The following is a 19,305-nucleotide window of genomic DNA, read 5'->3' as shown; positions in this document are numbered from 1 at the left end:
CCCCGTAAGAAAGATGTGCTTTTACTTTCCTACGGTTTTTCCTGGGAATGGCACTCTACCTTCTACAAATACAGACTTAATTATATAAGGACATTTACATTGACTGTGTACTGGAGTACACAAAGACTGGGCAACAATGAAGAGAGCCATTGATGATAGAAGTTTAATAGTAAATATAAATAGATTAAAGGCAGCATGGAACAGTCTTTTTAAAAAGCTTTTCAAAGGAGCCCGAGAGCCTGTTATACCCGAGGGCCATAACTTAGCCAGGCAGCAGTAGAGCATCCTCAAAAGTAATTCGACGTATGCCCTGGCTTCAGAAAGAGCCACTTTTTCAACACGCAAGCATTAAAAGGGATGGAACCTAGACTCGTGGTATAAAACAATAATAATAAATCTTGAACTGTTGTTCACGGTTCAGTTGTTTGCCCCTTTTTACATCACGTAAAGTGGAAACTTGATTTTTTAAATGAAATTAAGAGCTTCTCTTGCAATCACGTGTCAGGCATGCATGGCATTGGGAACAAACATATCACATGCTGTTTTATTGCTGAGATAATTGTTTGAGCTGCCAGCTCTTTGAGCTGCTTTTCCTATTCAGATGGAAAAGAGGACTAACAGGGGCCGTCTTCCCAAAGTGCAAGAAGTGACGGTGTTGAAACGTGCACAGTGCAAGCCACCGAGAACCGCAAAACCAAAAAGGCGGACTTTATTTTCTGAACTGGTTTGTACAACTATTTTAACGACAAAAGCGTAGGTGCCACCCAATTTGACGTATCTAAGACAGGCTAATTCTTTTAACGCTCATTTGACAAAAAAACCCTCTCTACCTTTCCTCTTCACGCAGCAAGCTCAGGAGAGCAAAACTGAATGCTGTCAGAGTACCTTCCTTATTCTCAGAGAATTTCATGCCTCAGTTTCATCTCGGCAGATGACAGCCAAGCGCCGCAGTTAGAGGGCATTCCTTCCCTGAACAAACGGCGTACCACAACTCCTTTTCTAACAAGCCGTGACACGTGATCCTGAAAACACCCCCTTTAAAAATTGTGTTAAGCTTCACTATTTTGTTAAGTTTAGTTTATTGCAGGTTTCCAAGTAATTGATGCGACTAGTCGACGATCAGGTAAATCTTAGACAACAGTGTCAGCCGGCTCTACACATTGCAGAGCATCAGAGCAGGGGACTGTGCCAGTCCCTGCAAGCAATGATATTCAAAAGAATTTTTCATTAAATTTGGAGTCTAGCTCAATGGCATGGTCACAGACGGCACTGAAACGAGAGCCCTGGAAGCCGAAATTTCTGTTTATTTACAGCACATTTGCAAGCGGAGCAGAAGGGCCCCACTGAATATCAGGCCTTCAGCTGGGAAATGTGACAAGCGTCACAGTGGTTTTGGTAGGGAATACTTTCACAAAAGCAAATGGAGGCCTTGCAACTCGGTTAAATGTCAGATGGTAACAATAAATTCTTTTGTTGTAACTACAGCAGCTTTTTTTTTTTTTTAATAATTAAAAAAAAAAAAAAAAGGCCGTAAAATTAGAGAGGCCTTCATGCTGCAGCAGAGGATGGCTAATAACGAGCAGCCATGTGGGTTAGCATCTCTACAATCAGTCTGCTCCCTGCCCCCCTCCCAAAGCAAGCCATCCGCATCCCCTCCCAGCGCCGAGCAGGCATTTAGCGGTTCCCACTGCTGACACAGCCTGAGCTGAAGCTTCGCAAAGCAAAACCTCTCCGGCCTTTTGCCTCACGCCCGTCTCAACTCTGCGGCAGGAGACAGCGGTGGGACGGAGGTGTTTCTGGCAGCCCTCCTGCCCGGGCAGGCAGCTCGGCAGTGGGTGCAGTGATGGGAGGAAGGTCCCTGCAGAGGGTGCTCCAGCCCTGGCTACCTTCTTCCAGCTGGTGCAAGCCATGCTGGGTCTGCAACCTACTTCGGGTTTTTCGTGGAAACCCACGGGTGGGAAGGAGGACGTGCAAGCAAGGGGACCTCAGCAGGCCGGGAATGCATCAGCAAGAGATTTAATGGGTTAAGTTTTCCAGAAGTTCAGTATGTGGCTCTCCGCAGTTCGGTATAAAAGGAAGTTTCTGCTGCGGTCAAATAAAACACAACTCTTTTCAACAGTCTCTGACAGGGAAAAGGATGCTGGTTTGGCTATCAATATGTATAATATGATTGAAATAACCAGGGAACTGCTAAAGTCCTGTGTACAGCCCCCATCAGTTAATATTTAAAAATAGGGAAACAATAACTAAACATGATTTAGGAACTAACTACTAGAAAATGGGCCTTTGTGTAAGTCAGAAAAGGTAATGGATTGTGGTCTGGTCAACAAACCTTGAAGAACCACTTGGAACTGCCAAGACAGAGTAAGAAGTAGGTAAAAGGTAATTTCTACCACGGAAGATCACGACCACCGACTCATTGACCGCCTACTTAAATGATACCTATTACTTAAGTATATAAATGTAGGAATTTTTGAGACAAAGGTGTGCTGTCTTGAGACAGGCACCCATTCGCGCGCATCAACAAAATTAATTTGAAAATGCCTCGACTCTGTGTGTTATTGGCTTGCACACTGGGTAAATGAACCCCATTTGAAGGAGAACGGTTTGACTCTTACAATGCTGTAGGTCAGAGGACGTGTAGTGGCTGCTGGCAGCGCTTTACTTAAAGCCCAGCAGGACCGTGTCCGAAATTACAACCATCTGATGCCTTTTTCCGTACTGACTTGGAGTCAGATGAGTTGAGCAGACTCAGGTCTAGTTCCTAAGAGATGACGCTGGTAAAAGTTCTTTGCAATAATTGCAGCTTAGAAATTAAAGCCCAAATAAACCACTGAGACAAAAACATTCTTACATCTCCTTAGTTTGGTAGATAGTATAAATTAATATGAGATTTTGCCGTGTTATTGGGCAAACCACAACAAATTGAAAGTCTCTTAATTCTCTTAGTTTCTCTGGATCTAAGCGGATGCCCTGGCCAGAGGTGGTGCAGAAGACAACCCCCAGGCACTGTCAGTTCTGCATCTCGTTCCCCAGATTGCCAAGAGGCACTGAGCAGCTGAAGCCATCAAGTAGCGTTTATTTTCACATTCTTTAAAAACTGACCATTGTAGAGAAGTGCTGGAAAACACCCTTTCTGCTTCACAAAGAGTCTTTGATGTATAAATCTTATTAGTAATACTGATAATCCACTCAATCCTCCTGCAAAAATCCTCAGCCCAGCCCCTGAAAACCACAAAATGATGTCTGAAATAAAGTACCTAAACCAAAACTAAGGCAGGATCTCACATGTACCAGGATCTTCCTTCCTAGCTCATTACTAATTCTTCCATCTTTGCCTGGTTCTTTGGAAATGAGTTTGTATCTCACGGTGTATTGGGTTTACGCGGCAAGGTTTTGGTAGTGGGGGACTACAGGGGTGGCTTCTGTGAGAAGCTGCCAGAAGGTTCCCCCAAGTCCAACAGAGCCAATGCCAGCCGGCTGCAAGACGGACCCGCTGCTGGCCAAGGCTGAGCCCATCAGCGATGGTGGTAGTGCCTCTGGGAGAACAGATTTAAGAAGGGAAAAAAGTTGCAGCGGGCACAGAAGCAGCAGCCAGAAAAAGGAGTGAGAACATGTGAGAGAAAGAACCCTGCAGACCCCCAGGTCAGTGCAGAAGGAGGGGAGGAGATGCTCCAGGCGCCGGAGCAGAGATTCCCCTGCAGCCTGTGGTGATGAAGACCATGGTGAGGCAGGCTGTCCCCCTGCAGCCCAGGGAGGTCCACGGGGGAGCAGATCTCCACCTGCAGCCCGGGGAGGACCCCACGCCGGAGCAGGTAGGTGCACGAAGGAGGCTGTGACCCCGTGGGAAGCCCACGCTGGAGCAGGCTCCTGGCAGGACCTGTAGACCCATGGAGAGAGGAGCCCACGCTGGAGCAGGTTTTCTGGCAGGACTTGTGACCCCGTGGGGGACCCACGCTGGAGCAGTCTGTGCCTGAAGGACTGCAGCCCGGGGAAGGGACCCACGCTGGAGCAGTTTGTGAAGAACTGCAGCCTGGGGGAAGGACCCACGTTGGAGAAGTTCATGGAGAACTGTCTCCCGTGGGTGGGACCCCACGCTGGAGCAGGGGAAGAGTGTGATGAGTGCTCCCCCTGAGGAGGAAGGAGCAGCAGAGACAAGGTGTGATGAACTGACCCCAACCCCCATTCCCCGTCCCCCTGCGGCACTGGGTGGGGGGTAGGTAGAGAATCCAGGAGTGAAGCTGTGCTCGGGAAGAAGGGAGAGGTGGGAGGAAGGTGTTTTAAGATTTGGTTTTATTTCTCATTACCCTGCTCTGGTTGATTGGCAATAAATTAAGTTAATTTTCCCCAAGTCAAGTCTGTTTTGCCCGTGACGGTAATTGGTGGAGTGATCTCTCCCTGTCCTTATCTCGACCCACGAGCCCTTTGTTATATTTTCTCTCCCCTGTCCAGCTGAGGGTGGGGAGTGATAGAACGGCTTTGGTGGGCACCTGGCATCCAGCCAGGGTCAACCTACCACACACTGGCTTTCAGAGCAAGCAAGCCCCCATAACCATTATGGATGCCTTCCCTTAGGCTTCTTACTGCACTGGCAAGCACGGCAGGAGTACAGTTGGCCTTGTTAAATTAAGACATCATTTTAATAAGAAGCTTCAGCACATGAATGTGAGAGAAGAGAAGCAAAAGTTTGAGGAGCTCCCAACACATGCCCAAAGGGTTATTTAAGATACTTTACAGGAAAGCCCACAGAGGGCAGTAGGACGGTCTTCAAAAACCTTTTGTAAAGCAGAGCTGGACAAGGAAAACTGCAGAAGAAAAGAAGTTTGGTTATTAAGCCCCTAGATTTTCTGGGACTGATTCCACCCCCCCACCAGGCATCAATTTTGTAACTGATTAAACAGCACGTTGCATTTTCTGTAAAACTCTTGGCAGACCCACAGGACCTGTCCCATTGTGGGCAGAGGGAGCTGTTAGAAGTGCTGAGTGTTTTCCACCCTCACAGTCAGTATAACATCCACACAAACAACTGAGAAACTGTTTTCTTCCTACTTTCTGTGCAAATTACTGTGCTAAGAGCCAGGCCTGCTTACTCATCCCATGCAACTAGTTAATGGTACTCCCTGGAGTAGGAAGCAGTGATTGGGTTGGGGGTGTTTTAAGTACTGGCTAACCCTGTGACTAATAACAAACAGAGATAAAGTGAATCTGTGTGTCTGAATTCGTATGTTAGAGGGATTCAAGCATGGGAATGGATCCAGATCCTTATTACCAAGCCTACTTCTGCAATTTCAGGCCTAGACAGGACTAAAATGAAGAGAGACCAATTCTCTTCTTCAAAGATATCTAAATTCCTGTTGATGCAGCTGCCGTAATAGAATTTCTGTAAGTCATGACTGAATAAGTGTCTGTGCTACAGATGAAATGATGACAAATTTCAGGGCAGGAGCAGATTGCACTTCTACTAAACCGATGAGCAGTTAACTAGGGAGGGTTTGTGCTTTCTTCTTCAGGGTGAAGTAACAGTGGCTGATGCCCCAGGCAAGAAATCAAACCCAACGTGTCTATTAGGGTGAATAAATTTAACTTTCCATATGAGACTGACACTTGTCATACTATATGTAGAGAAAGTTCTTGCGGTGCTTCACGTTGCAGTATGCCTCTGCTAAGGCTTGCCAGGTACTTCGTGGCCAAGGCAAGCAAAGACACTCTTTGCTTGTGGATTCACATGTACATTTAATTTCCTTGCAGGGCTGGTTGAAACCTTCCCTTTCCAAACACAGAGATTTTGCATTGCCCTAGAGAAAGAAACCCTGAGAGGTTTCACCACGAAGGACACACTGTGGCCACTGATGACGTGACCTCTGTTTGCAGCTTCTTCATAGTCCCTGACACTGGAAGAGGACTGCAGGGAAAAAAACACATTGGAGAGAGTAGAAGAAAAGAAGAGGTACTGGATCTAGCTGGAAAATGAGCGCTCACAGTTGCTTCCCTCTTGACATGCTGTTTATATTAGCCAGTCATGCATTTTTGTCTGGTTTCTTTCTTTTTTGGCCATTGCTGCTTCTTGGGCTGGCTCTGGTCTGTACTGCGAGTTCTTTGCAAGGAGACATGCAAATGTTTTCTCCCTCTCTGCTGCCAGAAAATGACATGGGTCATTTCAGAACCCACAGACACCGAGCCAAGAACCCCTCAGCCCCTTTTGTGGCCTCCAAACTCACATCTGCAGATCACAAAAATCTCAGCTTGATAAGATAAGGTTACTGTTTTTATCACAGAAAGTTATGCGTTTTGATGGTATTACCCTTTATCCTGAAAGGGATATTAAAACAATAGCCAATACGCTCAGGAACACAGCAACAACCTGCAGGGATATATGTGTTGCTATATTGCTCTACAAAATCAGGACACGCGAACACCAAAATTGCATTGCTGAGGTAAATACAAGAGATAAAATTCCCCAAGTAATGACACAACAAAACTAGGTATCGACCCATTTCCCTCTCCATGGCTGGTTGGACTGTACCCTTCCGTTGCCATAAGGTTTTTTGTCCCTCTAGTTTTAACCAAGGTGTATTCAGGATCTGTCACCATTTGCCTTAAAAGATAAAAGCCAAAGGCAAGGAAAAGAGCAGGCTAACTGTCCCCCTCTCTCATGCTAAAGATAGACACAGAGACCTCCATGTTTGGTCTGCAACACAAAACAGTCGGGATTCAATTTCTAGATAAAATCATGGGTAAGGGTTCTTCTGTATTTTCATTTGTAATAGTAAGGAGTTTACACCGCTTCTGCCTGAAATAACTACATGAGCTGAAATTGGGATCTTGTTTCCCGCAGCACGACTAAAAGCCAAGCAAGATACTTCTAATATGCCCCCAGCAAGACCTGTTCATTCACACAGAGTCTTTTCTAACCCGGGCAGCGGGGGGGTGTCAGTGTATTTTTTTTTTTGCAATTACAGGAGAAATTAAGTATTTACATAGGGTGGGAAACCACATGTGCAAAGACGACTTTCCCACAGAGCTGTAAGGCTGGCTTGCAGCACCCACTGCTACGGCTGTCCTTGGTTTTCACAGGGCTCTGCCAGTGCAACTCAATCCTAACGTGCCAGAGCCCCGCAGCTATTCTGCTCCAGCCTCGCTGCACTGACAGCAGATCGTTGTCCTCATCCTGACCTTCTTTTCTGCTCTGCCAGGCCTGAGAAAAACAATTGATGCTAACATTTACTGGTAGTCTTGTGTCTGCGGCCGCAAAACTTATAGCACTGCTTGCCTAGAACAGAGCGCTGCAAAGGCAGCATCAGTGTACCCATCCAGCTCAGCTGTGCTCAGCTTCTACTTAGCTGAACCAAGTATAATCTTCAAAAGGGAACGTTACCATTGCATATTGTCAGTGCTGTCTATTCTTTCTTAGTAACTGCTAATAATTTTTTTTTTTTTTAAGCTTTCCTTTGCAGTCAGTTCATGAGAGCTGGAGACCTTTCTGTTCTCCTTCCTTCATTCTCCCCACCTTGTGCAAGAGCTTGAGTGATACTGCCCTTAAAAAGTCAGTAATTGCTCCCAGGAACACTGATTGTCCTTGTGTAACTACCAGCACACTCAGGAAACAGCCTGAGGCTCTGTGGGTCCTGCTGAACTGTGTAACACCAGCTGCCTTAGCTGTACAAATCTTTGGTGCCTCATCCAGCTATGCTATGTTTATCTGAACTTGATGTGGCCCGGAGAAGAAATTCCAATTTTTAAATACTATTTTAACGCAAACTTCCTGAGAACAGGCTAGGGAAATCATTGCTGTCTGGCTGTGCAAGGGAGTGAATGACAGGGAGGTTTCTGAGCTGCCTGAAATAAATTTTTAAGTAAGGCTAGCAGAAATTTTGTGCTAACATTAAAATTCAAACAACCACATTGGATTGATTACTGTCTGGAAAGGAGACATAACCAGAAGTTAGAATAGCACAAGGATCTGATACCTTTAAGGAGATATTTATCAATGCTGTTAAGGGTCTATCTTTCCTTCAGAGTAGTGTATGGATGAAAAACCATTGGTCAGGGAAAGAAACATGGAAGTGGCCGGGATGGAAGTCAGTTCTCCCAAGACTGGAAATCCTTCCAATTTCCCACATGGGCCCAGAACCTGAAATCCCTTTAAAGCCGGTGGCCCCCAGATGCTTAAATTGAAGCCAGGGAGAGGATCCTCATGTCCTGACAGTTGTGCAACCTGTCATTAGTATTTGGAGAATAAAATAAGGCAGAAACAGTCAACAACAGTGTGCAGGTGCTTCTGCTACCTTTGTTTCTAAAAGGGCTGCCAAGCACCTTTTTTCTTCTTTTCTTTTCTTATTGAGCAATTTCTCCTGCCCCTGTTGCTTGTTTGGCACAGACTGGCAGGGACAGTCTCTGGTCTGTCCCACAGCAAGATTACCAACATCTTGAGACTGGAAGAGAAACTTATTTGCCCAAAGGTTTGTCTAGTTTTCACAGCTATACTGTCCAGCTTCTCTGTTGTTCTCTTCTGTTATTTCCATCTCTACCTGTGGCAGCACTATGGCGACATAATTCCTGGAAGATGCAAAGTTTTTGAAATGTTTTTGAAATCTCCTATAAAAGACTCCCAGCCTCCCTCAGTAACCTATTCAGTGCTTCACCACATTTGGCATGAGAAGGGCTTCCTAATGCCCAACACTTATCTCCCCTGCTACAATAAAAGTTGTAAGGGAGATATCTTGTCCTATCTACCACTGACACAGAAAACTGTCTTCTTTCTTTTGCAGCAAGCTGAGAGATTAGCATACAGCTGTCTCCTCTTAAACTCAAAAATGTTGAGAATGTCTTCCCTAGACTTCTGATTATTTTTGTTTTTCTTCTCTCAACTCTCTTAAACCCATCTACAGCTTTTGGGAAATCTGGCATCCACAATTAAGCATAACACTTGAGCCAAAGCCCCACCAGTGCTAAGCAGAGAACAGAGACTGTTTCAGGGAGAACACTTATGTCTGTTTGTCCTACGATAATGTTGGCCTCTTAACGGTAGCAAAGCATTTGAAACGCATTCATTTTGTCATCCCTTATAACTACTAAAACCTTCCCTACCTGCTGTCCTGCAAGCCATTGCCTACCTTGTATTTGTGCAGTGGATTATTCATTCCTATTTTGTGCCTGTCCGTATCGAATATTTTTCCATTTGGTCCTCCAGCGCCTGAAGACCCCTTTGAATTCCGACCCCGTTCTCCCGCATGCTTGCGTGCCCCAGAGCATGACATTGCCATCACGTTTGATAAACATTATCTCTGTTGCACCTACGAAGCCATTAATGACAAGACCGACTGACTGGGGGGAGACCCTGCAGCCCCCTCGTTGCTCCCTCCCCGTTTGATGCAAAGCTCCGAGGGCTGTTCAGTGAATAAGCTTTTCCATGGGGCTGTGCACCCATATTCCACGAGTTTCGCCTAGGGTGTGTGTCCATGGCTGGCTTATGAGCATGATGTGAAGGAGCATGGAAAACCTTACCCAACTTGGAATATAGGACATCTCCTTTTTCTTCCCTGGCTGGTTACTTTGTCAGAAAAAAAGAGGGCAGACTGCTCTGATAGGATTTCTTCTTGACAGGCCTGCATGCCTGCGACTTATCACCTTGTTATCTTCTATGTGCTTACGCACGGCTCACTTGTTCCACTTTTTCCAGGAATTGGAACTGGGGTGACTACTACCCAGTTCTTTTCACCTCTTTCTCTCCTTTCTTCAAAGACCATCATTATCTGCATCTTTTTCCTACATTTTGGGATGTCATCTGTTTCCCATGATATCTCAGAAATAATTCCTAACACTTCTGCAGCTGTCTTAGCCAGTTCCCTCAACCCTGGACTTCATCAAGTGAACATGAAGACATGTATTTAAGAAGAGTCTGAGCAATCCTAGGATTGTGCTGTGTGCTGAGTGGTGCTACACAAAGCCAGCTCCAATCTGTCAGAGGTCCGTTCCCTCTGACACTGGTCCTGAGCCAACCCAGTCCTCAAAGCAGAACAACCATATCCGTGCAATGTCAGGTCTGACCTCATTATCTCTGCCAGACCCCACTGTTTCTTCTCGCTCCCTGCATCATGGAGCATTACAGTGGTGCAGACCCATCCAGGAGGCTGCCCCAAAGCCGATTAGATCTGCTGGTCCTGAGCTGGTTTGGTCCAACATGCAGCTCCTCCATCCCAATATCCAGCATATTCTCCCCTACCAGCCAAAAAGTGGTGAGCTGACTAACAGTCATCCCACTACGCTGGTCCAGTTCCAAAAAAGTTGGCAGAGGGAAAAAAAACTACTCTTAAAAATATAGCTGTTGATCATCCCAATCTTGTTTTCTACTGTAGAATAGGCAAATGCCTCACATGTTTATGACTGTAACCCTATGACACAGTCATACAGCTTGCTCCCACTTTACATCTGAGAAAGAGAGACACAGAGCAATTCAGTGACTTGTCACAGGTCAAAAAAACACGTGTGGAAAAGTACCAAAAAGAGATGCTGTCTGTCCTCTCCGAGTTCAGTGCCCCACAACGACAGCAGCATCGTTTATCCAGAACTAGGACACCCAAGAAACGCACAACACCCATTGTCTAAAGCAAACAAAAGTATTTCCCCATACCTTACAGCTGAAACAAAACACAGTTGGAATAAGATACTAATATTTTGTTCTTACCTGTGGACTTTGCTGGCAGAAAAAGAAACGGGCTGGCAGACAGTCAGTCAGATTTTTGCCTTATGAGCCTGGGCACAGCTGCAGTTATAACTCTGGCAAAAAGGCTGAGGAAGTGCTCGCCTTTGTGTTTGTTTACTTTGTCAGGTGTGTTCATTAGACTCAGATTGCATCAAGGAGCTCCCAGAAAAGCATGTGTGAGAATCACACCCCCCCTTGCAAGGTTTTCCCAATCTGAGGCCGTGTCCTTGTGCCCTTGGCCAGGGTCACGTGCCTTCCTTGCAGTATTTAAAGAGCAGCATGTACACTGGTTATCAATCATTGGGTGTGAGCCTTCTGGGGTGGAAGAGAACATTCAGAAATCACAGCTGTGGCTAGAAATTTCTGAAAATCCGATTCCTCCGAGGCTGACAGGGGGTTTGTTGCGTTAAGGAAAAGAACAGAGCCTGTTTTGCAGTTTTTGGCAAGCCTTTTCTTTGACAACTCAATCTCAGTTCAGACTGTACTGTGTTCAGTCATTTTAACTGTATGATGTTTACTGAGCTGTTGTTAAACAGTGATTCATTCTAGGGAACTTCACAAAAGAAGTGAACATTTAAGACGTTAACACTTCAGAACATTTAAGAAAATACTTCTAGATCTTCAGGTGACAGGCTGTTCAGCTACTCACTGGTCCAGATGAAAATAACAATCAGATATGGGTCCCTTGAAGAATGCCAATGCTAACTACATTTTCCAACCCCTAACGTCAGATTTGCAAAGACTAGAGGGTTTCTGCAGAGATCACCTCCTAACCTGAGACTGTCACAGCAAATTCCCATCCCAGAGCCTGAGGGAGTACTTGAGACCCCTCTTTCCAAAGCTAATAAATCTCCAGCAAGTTGAGGCCCAGCACCCTTTGCAGGGTCTCTCAAGCCTGCCGAAAGCCAACCTCTGCTGCTGACGTGTTGACGTCATTTTCCAAATATGATACGTGGTGGGAGTAAAAGAATCTGCTCTGGTTTTGTAAGTAATTTTTTAAAAACAGTAGGTAAGTGTAGTGCCAGTGAACTGAGTCAGGGTACTCATGCCCTGAATACAGCCAGAAGGGGCACGTCATGCTCAGTTGACAGAGGAGACTTTCCCCATGCTGCCCTGCTATGGTTGCACAGCTTGAAACCGGTGGGTGACTGCAAGAGATGAAAGAAATTTTTTCAGTTTCTATTTCAGTCTCCAATGCATCTGGCAAGACCGCAGAAAGGGAACTGCTTTTGTGCCATGGGAGTTGTGCAGCAGAAACTGAGTGGAGGCCAGTTCCACCCAAACCTCCCACCCAGACTACTGGAACGTGTCCAGGACCATCACCACCCTAGCTGACACAGGAAAGGAAATGGAGATCACCACTGTTAAAGATGTGAGCTGCTTGGCTTGAGCTTGAATCAGGTGTCTCTAACCGAGAATGTAGTAGCAGCCTCCATCCTTTGTAAATCAAGGCCAGGTGGGAGAGAGGAAACACGATCCCACCTGCAGGACTATCAAAGGCTTACAAACAAGAGCCTTCGCATCACATTCCCAATTTCTCAGCCTTTCCATCTGTCCCGTCATTATCTGACCGTACACTCCAAGAGTATCTTCCCCACCCTTAAGAGACTTTGTTTAACTAAACCCCAATTTGAGTCTACCCTTAAAAAGTTACCTTACTGGCCAGATTTAGTTCATGTCCCTTCACTCCTTCTCCTCTCCAGTTTTGGATCCATTGCAACCGAACAGGGTAATTATCAAGGAAGACACACATAAGCCTCCCCTTTGAAATATGTGCATTATCACCATCTTTCTGCCCTCTGCTTTCTTGTTTTTCAATTTGACTGAAACTGCTTTGGTTCAGAAGTGACCAAAATTACAGTAACTTTTATGGAGGAAATCAGTTACATTCAAGCCCCTTATTTAGAAATTATGAATACCTCACAGAAAAAAACATTAAGTCTGTAACTGGCCCAGAGGTCGTGGCTGAAGCAGGCTGTTTGTCCCACAAGGAAACCTGCCTCTTTCCAATTGGAAGCAAGAAATATTTTGGCAAGCAGAGGCAGCATACATGGAAGCGTGTTCTGCTTGTGCCCAGGCTGCTTCAGCCTGATGGATGGGATTTCATTCCCTCTACCTCCATGAACTCCTTAAACTTCACTAAATTCAAATATGCAAAAAGAGAAAAATCAGAATATAGTTAGGTTCAGAGAGACAGCACAGATTTCCAAACCGGCTTTCCTCATTAGCGTACGTCGAACCTCTTTGTCTGCAGGCAGAAGGATACCTCTTTCAGAAAGCACCAGAGTCTGTTTAAGCTCATATTAATCTGCTTTAATAATAGTAGCTAGTTTTAAACCACTCCAAATCCCATCTGCATTACCAACCTTTGAGGCAGGGGCTTTGCTAAATAGCAGGGGTTGCTCGGTACCCAGGAGGCAGCGTCGTCTATCACTTACATGTCTCCAGGAGCGGAAGGCGCTGGTGTGGAAGACCTCCTGTGCCAAAGCAGGAGTCACCTCTTAGCCGTGCTGTCTCACCAGGCGCTCTCTTGTGCTCCAAAGCATTGGAGGAAGACTGAGAGATCGGTGCCGTCTCCCTTCCAAACCCAGGTACAAGCCACGTGCCTGTCCCATGTGGAGAATTCGCCAGATGCTCCCAAGTGATGCTGGGGAAAAAGCACAGGTGATCCACTGATTAAGTGGTCAAGGTCTGGCCTCTGGTCCAAAACCAATCGTAGTTATTTACAGAACAATTTGCAAGAAGGGAGGAAGAAAAGAAGTTTTATTTACAGCCTTCATAGCTTTTTCTCTGTCAGCTGCTCAGTTAAATGAAAAATGTGTACATTAATGTACACGAATATATGTAATTCCCTGAGGTCTGTGTATCCCCCATTCCAGTTAATAAACCCAGAAATTAAAACCAGCATCTGTTTTCCACCAAAGCTTTTATTTTCAGTATATTGAGTTAGATAACATTCAAAACCAGCCATCCTGACTTCCCCTTTTCCAGGAGACTTGCCTTAAAGCTCTGATTTTTGAGAAATAATAAGAAATTTGGTGGGTTTTCAGGATGTTTAGACTCACTCCACTTCTAGCTTCACGCTACAAACACAAGAGTTAGGAATGCATTATTTAAATATGAATAAATAAACACTGATTTCCATGGAGCTGGGGCATTAAGAAAAGCGAAAACAGTCACAAGGTTGATAGAAAAATCCAGACTTTGGCAATGCAGAGCTGGTTCAGTTTCTCTCCCATTTGCATTCAGTCAAGCTGTTGGCTTAGCTCTCCTTTCCCTTTCCCTCCCTCTCATCCACTGGGAATATTTTTTCGCCTATGACCAGGCTTCAGATGTTTCCCATGAGACCGATGAGCTAACGAGTAAAATGTTGGGACTAGGCTGGTGCAAAGACATTGTATGCCTGTGTAACTAGTAGCCCTGTTTTAATACTCACTCGTAACCCAAAACCAAACAGAACAGGAGCACTCGATGTTGCTGAGGGTGTCGTGGGCAGAGGCTGGCAGCAGGCATGCAGTGTTTGTCCTCCCTCTCCCAAACCACTCCAAGGGCTTGTGCCAGCTGACAGGCTGCTGATTAAATACGGCGTTGTCCTTACTTGATCAGAGAAGTGTTAAAAACCTTTATGATGGACAGGAGGCAACTGGAAGATGCAGCACGGTTTAGTCACTAGCAGGCAGGGCAGGTGTATACAGGCAGCCAGCCCCTCTTTGTTTTGTCTCGCTCATCTGGACACGAAGGAGCTTCCATCTAGAGTTACTCCGGCATCACTGAGGATAAATTGGACCTCTTTCTCCAGAATCCCATTTGCTCTCCATTTCCTCTACTGCCGTCGCATCCAGGGCACGTGGCAATGGAGGAGAAAGAGCTGCTTCCATGGACACGTCCAATCTGAAGGCTTGGAGCTTGATTCATACAAGCGCTAATGTCCAGAAGCTACTCCGGACCTCTGGTACTCTTTTCAGACTTTGCACTCTGGTTCACAGCCTCTGTCGAAGTCAGCTGCAACAGTCCTAGCTGTCTGCTTTACTCCTCCGCCGAAGATCGTCACTCCTACAGGTTGTGGTAACCTCTGGCAAACTTCTGCATCAAATTCTAAGAGAGGTTTAGAAATCTCTGAAACCTTTGCAGCCAGAGTCAGCGGTGCCAGATTCAGAACGCATAGCAGTAGGGGATGTTTATCTCAGCAAAGACGAGCAGTACGGTGCCTGTGCTCCAAGTGAAGCGTGCTTTGCCGTAATTTCTCTCCATGATCGTAGAAAGTAGTTAAAAGATTAAAAGAGGAACGAGAGGAAGAAACACAAAGATGTTGACGTTCGGTGAAAGAAGTTGATCTGTACTAGGAGGGGTCTGGGAAACTACTGGATTGAGAAGTCACCACCACACTGTGATCTTTTGGTGGTCTGGGGTTAGAAGTGAGTCGAGTATGGTGGTACCTTACCACTGATACAAGACTCAAGTGAGGTGCTATGTTGATCACAGTGGTTGAGAGTTTAAGGATAGGCCTTTCCCAGTCTGCTCCAAGACTTTGCATAGAAAAGGTGTGATACATCTTTTTCTGCACATACTCATCTCATTTTATTCTGAGGGCTATTCAGAGCTTTGTGGTGACACAGCTTCATTGCTTTCTCCTAAATATTTAGCTGTGCAAGCTCATGCTGTTCAGGCCTGGAATGTCTCAAGATGGAAGAGGGAAATGAGACTGCCTGGAGCTCGGCCCAGCATTTTGCTGGCAAATGTACATCAAATAAAACAAAACATTTACAGACATAAATAAGAGATGAGAGTTCAGAGGGGAAGAGGAGGGGGGAACCCAAATCTCTTTCCCGCTGTGTCCAGCTTTAACTCAAACACAAATATTAGAGATGTGGGGAAGGGGGTGGAGGAAGAGGAGAAAACGATACACAGAAAAGAATGTGAAAAGGCTGTATGCTCCAGCACAGTCTCAGACCTGCTAGGGAGACAAATGGGAATAAGCAGGTAACAGTGTGCAGCCTTTTATGGGAAGTCTTCCATTCACAGGAATTCTCTTCATTTCTGCATGACCACATCTCACTGGTCTTTTTTCCCACTGTTGGCTGATTCTGGATTCACAAGTCCTCTCTGCAGTTAACCACAGCAAATATTTTGAGTAAAAAAGTCACTTTGCATCTCACACAATATTGGAGAAGAAACCTAACAGATACCTACCAAGAAAAGTCCCAGAGCTAATAGGTTTACTTCAATAACAAAATGATCTCTTTTAAACCAGCATGTTTAAGGCAAGTGGAAAAGGTTGCAATCTTTCATCTACAGATCAGAAGGCAATTAACTCCATGTCTCTTTCAAACTTCACTTTTCTTTCTGATGTGGTCAATGAGATGGCAGCTGTGGTGGTGATTTCTGGGTGGAACAGAACTGCCCCCTAAGACCATGATAAAGATCTGCCACTAAGCACCAGGTGAGAACTTGATTGCTATGGCCTCAAGAGAGAGTCAAGGAAATGACAGAAGCAGAAGGATCTGCTTTCATTCCAGAGGTGTCCTAAGATAACAGTGTTTTCATGGACTTTGAGTCAATGTGTTATGTTCTTTCAGGGAATTATAGCTCTAACTTACTTTCCATGAAACCAAAATATCACTGTAGCCGAATTCCTTCTAGAAAGCAGAAATGTCTATGAGTTGCGCTCAGAGATGCACAAATAGGTGCTGATAATTTCTTTCAGTTGCCCCATAATTAGGTGATATTGGGATAGGAATGCTCATCCAGATAAATTAAAAACAGCCATTTCAGCAGCAGGTGGAAATCTGGCATAAGCAGCCATTTTTGGCATAGAAGTATCTGAACTAGGGTTTGCATCATTTACCCCTGACATCAAGAAAAGGCAACTATAAAAGTCTCAGAAGGTCCTAACTTGCAGAGAGAACTGGGCAATGGGAGACTAGGCAAACTGCCTTTACTGGTGTTTTGAAAACAAAATTAAACCACTTGCTAATGATTCAGTAAAAATACTGCTCAAGTTTCAACAGTGGTCAAAACCAACCAATCTTAAGGCGTGCTGAAAAGATCACAAATACTGAAAATATAGTAGAATTATAGGAATGATAGTAGACCATCCTCTGAAATAACTGTGTTCAGTTTTCTTTTTCAAAAGAAACAGCCAAAAGAAAATAGAAAATGCCAAAGGAGGCACTAGGAGGACTGGAAAATTATCCATATAAAAACAGAGAGAGGGATCCAACGAGAGGGCAGACATAGGCATAACTGTGGAAGACATCATTTAGGCACACCTAATGACCTCACTTTAAAATGTGAGACCCAGAGAGCACCCAGTTAAAGAAGCTCCAAGTGCAAAAGTGTCCCATGCACCCACAGAGCTTGCCACTCACTGGTGAAACACATAGAGCTGAAGCAAAGTATTCTGAGTTACGATGTGCAGAGCACAGATGGCTCCACAGGAATTGGAAAGACACGGCCCTTGTCTTGAGAACTTGCTTGAGACGAAGTGCTCGCGGGAATACAAAAAAATCCAGCAGAGATTTACGCAAACAGCAGAAGTACTCTCCGTAGTTAAACACGGTTACTAAGACGGTGCTACCCAGTGTCCATTTTAATAGCATTTTATGCTGTCCGCTGAAGCAACAAAGGCTGGGCACAGCGATGAGCCCTTGATCTAAGCCAGAGTGGCAATTCCTGTGCTTGAGTCCTGCTAGACTGACACTGCACTCAGAAGGTGCTGGTAGACATTTTGTTTCCTAAACCACTCCCACTACGGGAAATCCGGTTTTCCTTCCTAGGTCCCAGTGGTTTTCCATTTTTTTCATCTTTCCCACTGGAAAGTCTCTCAAGAATTCACTGTTATTTTGCTCAGGAAAGTGCCTGCAAGCGGTACCTGCTGCAGCACCGGACAACAGGGCAGCCTCCCGCCCGACTTCCCTGAAGCGGCTGAATTTCTGCTGCTGCAGCCTCATGTTTTTGGGAGAGACAGCCTCACGTGCCAGCTCCATCAGAGGGGCTGCCACTATTCACCGCTGAATTTGAATTAACAAAAGGCTTTTTCTATTCATCGTTATTCAACGACTTTGGAATTTTCAAGAATAGAACAAATTGTAATGACCAAATTTCTGCATTCACAACAAACTAGCACCGACGAAGGGGATAATTAGTCAGATGAATTAGTCTGGGGAGAGGGAGCCAATCTGGGAAGTGTGTGTTTAACAGAGCAATCACAGAGCTCTAGAGATGGGCTCGCGGGTGGGTTTTCCAGGGACCGGGGGAATTACTGAAGCATCCAGACCAGCAAACAGCTGCAGTTACAAAAGCACAAACCAGATGCCAGGCCGTATGAGCTTAGGAGAAAATACAAATGAGGATCCGATGCCGAACGAGGCACGGGGCGCTGACGTCAACAGCGTTGCACCAGGAATGCTCTTGGCCCCCGTGCAAACCCAGCTCCGTCACAATTCCCTTTGCAACTTCCCCGTGACTCCCATCCAAACCCTCTGTCCTTTGGAGACACCGGGCCCGTCTCGTTGTTTGTCTGTCGAGAGCATGAGGGGGCAAAAGCCTGTTTTCCACTTTACGTCCCACTGCAGGGACTACGGCGTCTGTAGCAATTAAACCCAACTGGTTTAGGCTGCTTTGATCCCAGTAGCTGAGCGAAACCCAGCCTGGAACCAGGCGAGGCACTGCTGCTGTGGGGTTTCGTTAGAAACTGCAGCGAAGGCCAGGTCTGCTCGAGTTCACAAATGCTTCGTCAAACTGTGTTAGGCTTTGATCGAGTCTGACTGGTTTGAGAGGAAAAAAATGTATGGAGCGAAGAGAGCCGGAGCCAGGTTTTTTTCTCAGAGGACTTAGTGGGGGAGAACTCAGTGAAAATCCAGGCAGCCGGAGGCGTCGGGAATTTTGCTCCCATTTCCATGGGTGGGCTGGGTCGCGAGGCAGGCTCTGACGTGGAATTTCAGGTCCCAGTTCAGACAGGCACCTGAAAGTCCCGATCTCGATAAGAACGAGCAAGGAGGACCTGCCCAAAGCCCCCTTCCAGATACAACTGCGTCAGAGCGGTAACAAAGCCAAACGAAGCCCCGGACGAGGGTTTGAGCTTGGCAAGCTCAGCCCCATCTCTGGGACCTGCCTGGCTTAAGGCACTCGCTCTGTGAGGGCCACCTTTCCTCTAAGACTTTAAGTTTTCTATAGCCTGGTAAATCTTGTAGAAGGTGGTGCACCACGTACGGTTTCACAGCTCTGTGTCAGATCCCCAAAGATACCAGACACTGAGAAGAACAAACATTTTTCAGACCAACGACAAACCCCTGACCTGAGCTTTTTGCATTTTCAGGGGATGTCTGAGCCCGCGGAGGTTCTGGCAGGAGGCAGCAGCTTTGTGCCCATCCCGCGTAGCCGAGTCGCGAAGGGACGTTTTCTCCGCGGAGACTCCGTGTTTCGATGGGTGCATTGCACGTATGGCCCCGCGGAGCGTATCGCGGTATAAACAGAAAAGCAGATGGAGCCCGAGTAGCCCATGGGACTTTTCCATCTGCGAGTGAGCCTCCAGAGAGCCGAAGAGGAGGCAGTGAGAGGTGCTGTCCCCAGGGGACCTGCCAAAGTCCCAGGTACCACCCATA

The 19,305-nt window shown here is 46.0% G+C and overlaps 1 long non-coding RNA gene across 1 annotated transcript in view; it reads right to left on the bottom strand.

Annotated features, from left to right (window-relative positions):
• Positions 1 to 13,014: 13,014 nt before the first annotated feature.
• Positions 13,015 to 19,305, bottom strand: part of LOC142032477 (uncharacterized) — a 39,902-nt gene continuing 33,611 nt past the window's right edge. Inside the window, exon 6 of the long non-coding RNA XR_012650842.1 lies at positions 13,015 to 13,349. This is a non-coding gene — a long non-coding RNA (uncharacterized LOC142032477). The remainder of the gene's footprint in view (positions 13,350 to 19,305) is intronic.

Source organism: Buteo buteo, chromosome 6 (genome assembly GCF_964188355.1).
Source record: "Buteo buteo chromosome 6, bButBut1.hap1.1, whole genome shotgun sequence".
In the NCBI taxonomy this organism is placed as follows: domain Eukaryota; kingdom Metazoa; phylum Chordata; class Aves; order Accipitriformes; family Accipitridae; genus Buteo; species Buteo buteo.
The sequence above is the reverse complement of the archived record's forward strand: the minus strand, read 5'-3'. Positions and strand labels throughout refer to the sequence as shown.